Source organism: Medicago sativa, chromosome 8, assembly GCF_051527215.1.
Source record: "Medicago sativa cultivar Bolivia chromosome 8, Bolivia_mono, whole genome shotgun sequence".
Classification (NCBI taxonomy): Eukaryota; Viridiplantae; Streptophyta; class Magnoliopsida; order Fabales; family Fabaceae; genus Medicago; species Medicago sativa.
Genome location: NC_140756.1, coordinates 50,910,232 through 50,916,284, shown reverse-complemented (window position 1 = coordinate 50,916,284; position 6,053 = coordinate 50,910,232). Strand labels below are relative to the sequence as shown.

General features: G+C 32.5%; 1 long non-coding RNA gene and 1 pseudogene across 2 annotated transcripts; both read right to left on the bottom strand.

The window, feature by feature from the left end:
• Positions 1 to 302: 302 nt before the first annotated feature.
• Positions 303 to 2,086, bottom strand: LOC146899373 (uncharacterized). The gene is made up of 2 exons (XR_015022676.1): positions 1,382 to 2,086; positions 303 to 588 (listed from the first exon to the last, which is right to left on the bottom strand). It is a non-coding gene; the product is annotated as an uncharacterized LOC146899373 (long non-coding RNA).
• A 613-nt stretch (positions 2,087 to 2,699) lies between these two features.
• On the bottom strand, positions 2,700 to 5,051 carry LOC146899372 (synaptotagmin-1-like; annotated as a pseudogene). The gene is made up of 6 exons (XR_015023195.1): positions 4,305 to 5,051; positions 4,106 to 4,208; positions 3,765 to 3,815; positions 3,521 to 3,642; positions 2,911 to 3,042; positions 2,700 to 2,834 (listed from the first exon to the last, which is right to left on the bottom strand). The product of XR_015023195.1 is annotated as a synaptotagmin-1-like (transcript).
• Positions 5,052 to 6,053: the final 1,002 nt, after the last annotated feature.

Genomic DNA, 6,053 nt, shown 5'->3' with positions numbered 1-6,053 from the left:
CGCTTCTCAAGCGCTAAGAAAGCCCCCGCTATAATAGGTCGGGAGCCTCTAATAGCGCTTTCCAAACGCTATTAAATAGCAAGTGTTTCGATAGCGCTTTCGGAAAAGCGCTAATAAAGCCTTATTTTTGTGTTATTTTTAAACAGATGTTTCTTAGCGTTTTTTGGAAAGCGCTATCTTAATTATCCCCCTTTAATAGCACTTTCACGAAAGCGCTAACAAAAGTCCTTATTTTTTTAATTTTAAAATTACATCTACAACTAAAAGTATCATAATAAGATATTGACCGGACAAAAAATATATATACTTAGGAGAAATACTAGTCATCCATTAATAGAAATAAAAATCAATAATGTATTGATCAGTACACTTAATTACAAATGAAATCTAATGTACACTTGTATAAAAATGCAAAGTTCGTGGATACGTATATATATATATATATATATATATATATATATATATATGAACGATGACAAACCTAAAGTAACTAAAAAACCTTGGCTTTTTTTCTCCAATTTTCCTAAAGTAACCGACAAAACTTTGGCTTTCTTCCCCAACCGGTTGACCTCGAGCATTCTAACGAACCTAAAGTTATACAAAATGAATTCAGCAATGCATTAACTAATCGAAAAAATCTCCATAAGGAACATGACATAGTAAATAAATTCCGTAAAGAATAAATATTCACATGACATAGTATTTTTAATTAAGTGGCGTGTTCACCGCTAAGCTTTTCACAATTGGCGTATGTATACTACCTAAGAAAAAGGGGACGAGTCATCTATGTTTCAAGGTACCGGTTCACTTAATTAAAACTTCAACCTTATAATAACAAAATACAAAATTATATATCATGTTTAAGACAATGTACCTAAGCATTTATCGAATATCACCTATCTATTTCCATTCATATTTTAGCACTTTCAATCAATCTATGTTTCAAGGTACATTGTCTTAAACATGATATATAATTGATTGATTGAGAGTGCTTAAACCTTGAAGCATCTCATGTATACTCCATATAGTGGAGAAAAACTTTAATATATAAGACAATATTCATGAGGGACAGTCTATGAAGTATAAACACTACTATGACGGTCTTTGAAGAAAGCAAACTAGGCAATTAAGGTTGGCAAAATAGATGAAACGACATCAAAATATCATATATGAATCAAGTTGAATGATACACCATATTAAATCTAAATCCCTCTTAATGGTTTGGATAATTAAGAAGTAATTTGATGTTTATGCCAAAAAGATAAGCACAATGAAACATCACAGCACACATTAATACATGGAATCACATCCGTCAACAGTTTTGTTGGATTAGACAAGGAAAATAGTATTTAAAATGGAATCAAAACAGTCATAAGAATACCTTTTCAAATATAGTTTCTTTATTGGACATAAATATCAATCTGCAAATTAAATAGCCAAATCATTGCAAAAAGAAAATACACAATTTACAATGATTAAAAAAAATAAGGTCCGGAGACCGTAATAGAACACAGGGAACGGGGCATTAAATGTGTCAATATGCATTCTTCCATGGTTTGTCGAATAACCAGAGAAATTTTGGTTGATCTCCCGTAGCACGAGCAAATTTCAATCAAATATATAAGAAATAAACAAGAGGTTGTCCCATGCCAAGGGTTATGGAACCTTGCAAGAACAACCAATCTAATAAACTCTGAATGACAAACAAAATGAGGGAATATTTATGTCTAAATAAAACATTGAGCACCGAAAAAAATTGGAAAATTGATAGAAAGAAATGAAGAAAAAAAAATTGAACACATTTTATTTTAAGAATGATATAGGAGATAAGATTTGCTTATAATGGTTTCACTTTCACAAAACTCCTTTGTCCTTTCACAATACAACAAACACGTGTATTGGATCCCTCTCCCATCCTTATGTCTCCTATACGTACATATCCCTTTAAATTACTTAACTTCTCTACTAACTAACTATTTAGTTAATCTATATCCCTTGTAACTAGTTAACTTATCTAATTAACTAAATAAATATAATGATAGATCCTAACAATACCACTCCCCAAAAATCTACCTTATCTACAAGGTTCATGTATTCCAACAGATCATCTCCTCGCCATGTTTACGCTAAAGGTTCCTTCAAAATCAGCTGGTCCCCGGTAAGGTTCTCGGAATTCAATGATCAGCCATGCCTATTTCCAATAAACCGTTAATATTTCCAGCTAAGCTCAACTAGAGACTTTTCTAAAAGATAAGTTAAACCATAATAACCCGTCACACAAGCAAGGTTAGCGGCACTTTGGTTGCCGGGGTTTTTTGGAGTTGGATCCTTGACGGATAAGGCTTTACGTTGACAATCAACAAGCTTCTTGCCATTTCCTCTTTTAATATGCTACTCTATTCACTTAGAATTTCAATCAAACCAGCATTTACATTTCATCACGACAACAACCAAGCCTTACAAAATACCCCGGCGAAAAGGAACACGTAATACAATTCCTAAATTCCACACCTACTTCAGCCACCTCTTATCGTAGTTTAATTCCTACGTGTGCAAAAAGATGGAAATGTCTAATTCATAATTACAAGTTATTCTCAATAGTGATCATACTATTGCTACACTCACTCTCGTCCTATCGGTACGGCAATACTATATCAGTTAAGTATGAAGTATCAAGATTAGCCAAAAAAGGCGGGAAATTAAACAAGTAAATAAGAACTAAAGGAAAACTTATTTATAATATGAGCGACATAGATATTGGCAAAGCAAGGAAAGCTTGGAACCAAAGGCTTCAATGTAATGCGAGGCAAAAGAAAAACTTGCAAATCCACAACCTGGAAATTACATATATTTTAGCATAGAAAGACGAGAAAAAAAAATTCATTCATTCTCTACTAGCCGACATACAACAAAGATGTTACTCCGAACGGTTGCTTTCAACCCAAATGCCTTAACGGCAATGGTGACATTGGGATTTCCGGCCCATTTTATAGAAGGCTCCATAATCAACTCCTTCTCATCAGTCACATAAACTTTCATTCCCGTGAATATGACAGAAAGTATTGAGAATGTTCATACAATATCACAAATATGTTATCAAGACAAAAATGGATTTTGTGTATGAAATAGCAAAGCGGCGAAAAGTACATCCCTTTGTGAGCAGATATGAACCATGAAGATATAAAAAAAAGAGTAATCTTTATGACTTTTTACAATTGTCTCACACATAACAAATAACACCATAAAGAGGGTCTTATGGGGAAATGCATCGTATAACACATCAAGTTTCTTCAAATTTTAAACGAGAATAGTCTTTGATGTCAAAGAAAGTACAACAATGATAAATCTCAGTTTCAAACCTCAATATTAAGAGGAGAATCCACAAAAAGTTATATTCATCCCTTTACAAACAGTGAAATAAGTAACAATTTTAAAAACATCGATGAAAATATCTTGAGCATCTGTGCATGCAATTAAAAGGTTCTTATCCAACAATGCATCATGTCTAGATCAACAAACCTTGAAAAGTTGGGGGCAGGGTCCCGAGAGTGAGTGTACGAAACTCAACGTAATCAATTTTATATTTTGGAATCGCTCTTCGATTATGGGTTTCGCAATGTTCTTTGCGGTCTTACAAATCGCCTAAACGTTAAAACAAAAACAAAAAACAAAATAATTCCAAAACGAGAACAATGAGAAGCAAAAAAATGTCAAATGTTAACAATTGTTTTCTATTGCCGTTAAAGTACATAAAAACAACATACCTTATCAAGATAAGGCCACATAAGTTCTATAAACTTGTTCAACCAATCAACCTTGACAAAAACCACAAACAAAAACAATATTTCATCGGCTAAGTACTAAAAACCAAAACTCAAAACCTAAAAATAGAAATGTACCATAGTTGTATACTACTCTATGTAACAATGACACTTCTTATTGAAATCGTGTGTTGTAAATGGTTTACAACACGACACGTACACATGTGATTACTATTCAATTAATTTATTTTCTCAAACTATCTCGACATGCCCGTGTCGGTGTCGTATCCGGTGTATGTGTCGTGTGCTTCATAGATAATACTACTGAATTTAATTTAATTTACCCTATCAAAGTCAGGATTTTTAATCCAATTAGGAATCTCAGGAAGCATTTTTTACAAAGTCTCATCGTCTTGGTCCACTATTGGCGTAATTTTAGGATCCCGTTCCAAAATCAAAAAAAAAAAAACTCAAAAATAAGCTAACAAAACAACATAAACAATGTAATGCTTCTAGATTTCAAGATTAAGAATGATTACCTCAACATCTATAGGTTGAAAGTAGATGAAGAGAAAATAACCAACAACGAGACCAATTGAAATTTCAACACCAAATCCGAAAAAACCAAAAATTGTACCGAAGAAACCCATTTGGAATGGATCTAAATGATTTCAGATCGGGTATTTCAATACCAAAATGACATAGTGATCTACAAATCTTCAACCCATTACAAAAATATGCTTCTATATTGTTTGCAATTACCCCAAAGCCTAACAACACCAAGTTGAGAACACAATTCCTAGGTTATCTAATTCATGCATAATAAAGAGAGAGAATGGAAGTGTAAAAGAAGAGAATGAAGATCTAACCGAGAAGAAAGAGAGAAAGCGTTTCACCACCACGATTCCGACGTCGATTCCGACTTCTTACTTCGATTTCGATTCGACTTTGATTTTGACCGAGGAAGTTGGTTTAGATTTCAGTTTTTGAGTTGAAGGACGGTGAAGGAAGGACGGTGGAAGCTCTTTCGAGAATGAAGGAAGGACGGTGGTCGGAGGAGTGGGGTTTAGTTTTGGACGGTGGAAGCTCTTTCTTTTTGGAGAGAGTGTTATGTTTTTTTTTTTTTGAAGGAAGAGAGAGTAGTGTTATTTGTTAGTGCGCGAAAATGAAAAAAGTCATCCACCCTTTTTTAATTTTCATAAAGCACAAACATAGCGTTTGTGAAAACGCTATCTATACCCCTTCAACAATAGCGTTTTCTTAAAAGCGCTATTAGTGAGAACAAGAATAATAGCACTTATAAAAAAGCGCTATCTAACCCAGATTTTTAACAAGTTTTTCTTAGCGCTTTCTGAAGAGTGCTATAACATGTCTATAATTTGCATTTTTAATAGCATTTATCCGTAAACGCTATTAAAATTGTGCTATTAAAAGCCAAAATTGTGGTAGTGACTTTCTAAAGAAATTCAGAATGAACAATTGCAATCCTGCAATAACTCCTATGAAACTTGTGTTAAACTAAGCAAAGACACAAATGTTGAACCTGTGAATGCTACACTACACCAGGAAAATCATTGGCTCACTCATATATATGTGCTACACTAGGCTAGACATTAAATTTGATCACATTAATATATTTTTTTACTTTCGATAGTATATGGATGAATAAGGTGAATAATAGTTGTATTTTGTATAAAAACTTTTTTGTAGTGAATTAAATTGATCTACTAGATGTACACATATTTTAATTCTCAATTTAGACTTTTCATAAAAATAAATATGTATTAAAACCCTTCAATCGATTTTTCAATGGGTTTGTCTAAAACGTATGTGTTAAAAGAATTAAAAGCAGCAACTTTTTATTGATAGACAACTCTTATTTATTAAAAAATTATATACTTAAGGTCAAGTTCTAATACAAAATTACTATTTTGAATTTTTTAATGTGTAAATTTACACATCATAGAAACCCATTTTTTAATTGACAATATAAACTCTCATAAGTATTCAATTTTTAATTAAGTCAATAAAAGTTGTTGTATATAATACATCAACTCTTATTAACCCAAATATATCTTATAAATATAACAAGAGGACGGAAAGATAGTCAGAAGTTTCAAGTGACAAGAAATTAAATGCATTACAAAATGCAATCATTTATAGCCTCCAACTATTTATCCCCATCCCCGGACAATGGCTAGTGATATACTAACAACGTATAAAGGGAACAACCACAATGTAAAACTTGAAGTTCACTCGCATTGTTTTATAGGCAACTTTTTGTGTCTATTA